The sequence below is a fragment of the Ranitomeya variabilis genome, chromosome 7, assembly GCF_051348905.1.
Source record: "Ranitomeya variabilis isolate aRanVar5 chromosome 7, aRanVar5.hap1, whole genome shotgun sequence".
In the NCBI taxonomy this organism is placed as follows: domain Eukaryota; kingdom Metazoa; phylum Chordata; class Amphibia; order Anura; family Dendrobatidae; genus Ranitomeya; species Ranitomeya variabilis.
The window spans coordinates 127,237,354-127,238,519 of NC_135238.1; positions in this window are offsets into that span (position 1 = coordinate 127,237,354).

Below are 1,166 nucleotides of genomic sequence, written 5' to 3' on the forward strand. Positions count from 1 at the left end.
TGTGGGGGTGCACACCCAACGTCAGACACACTGTCGTAATATGAGGGGCCCTGGGCCAGTACCGCCACCCACGAGAGAGTGTCCCCCCCCCCAGCTCAAACAGTGCTCCACCGCAGTTTAGTCAGTGCTGTTAAATCCTTCAATGGCACTGCCAATACAAATTGAGAGATGATAGTAAATATATACAGGGACCATGCCCTCCATTTTGACCTGTGAATACTGTGCGCGAACTACCACTATCTGGTACTCAGCAGAGGAACCCACCCCTGTACGTTGCTTTGCCACCTGTTTATTTCCGAAAAAATTTTTTGCAGACATTTAGCCCGCTTTACTATTTAGGCCAACCTACTGTGTCAGCCACTTATTCCAGTTGTCCTCCACCGAACAAAGCAGTGCCACCAGTTTACTCCTGTTGCCCATTTTGAACTGCATTGAGCCAACTTTTTTTATTTTAGGCCTAGTAAGTCTGTCTGCGCCACTCCTAGCAATCGTCCTCCGCTGACCAAACCAGTGCTGCCTGTGTACCCCTGTAACCAATTTTAAACTGCATTGAGCCAACTTTTTTATTTTAGGCCTAGTAAGTCTGTCTGCGCCACTCCTACTAATCGTCCTCCACTGACCAAAACAATGCTGCCTGTGTACCCGTTACCCATTTTGAACTGCATTGAGCCAACTTTTTTATTTTAGGCCTAGTAAGTCTGTCTGCGCCACTCCTAGCAATCGTCCTCCGCTGACCAAACCAGTTCTGCCTGTGTACCCCTGTTACCCATTTTAAACTGCATTGAGCCAACTTTTTTTTTTTAGGCCTAGTAAGTCTGTCTGCACCACTCCTAGCAATTGTCCTCCGCTGACCAAACCAGTGCTGCCTGTGTGCCCCTGTTACCCATTTTAGACTGCATTGAACCAACTTTTTTATTTTAGGCCTAGTAAGTCTGTCTGCGCCACTCCTACTAATCGTCCTCTGCTAACCAAAACAATGCTGCCTGTGTACCCGTTACCCACTTAGAACTGCATTGAGCCTACTTTTTTATTTTAGGCCTAGTAAGTCTGTCTGCGCCACTCCTAGCAATCATCCTCCGCTGACCAAACCAGTGCTGCCTCTGTACCCCTGTAACCAATTTTAAACTGCATTGAGCCAACTTTTTTAATTTAGGCCTACTACCTGT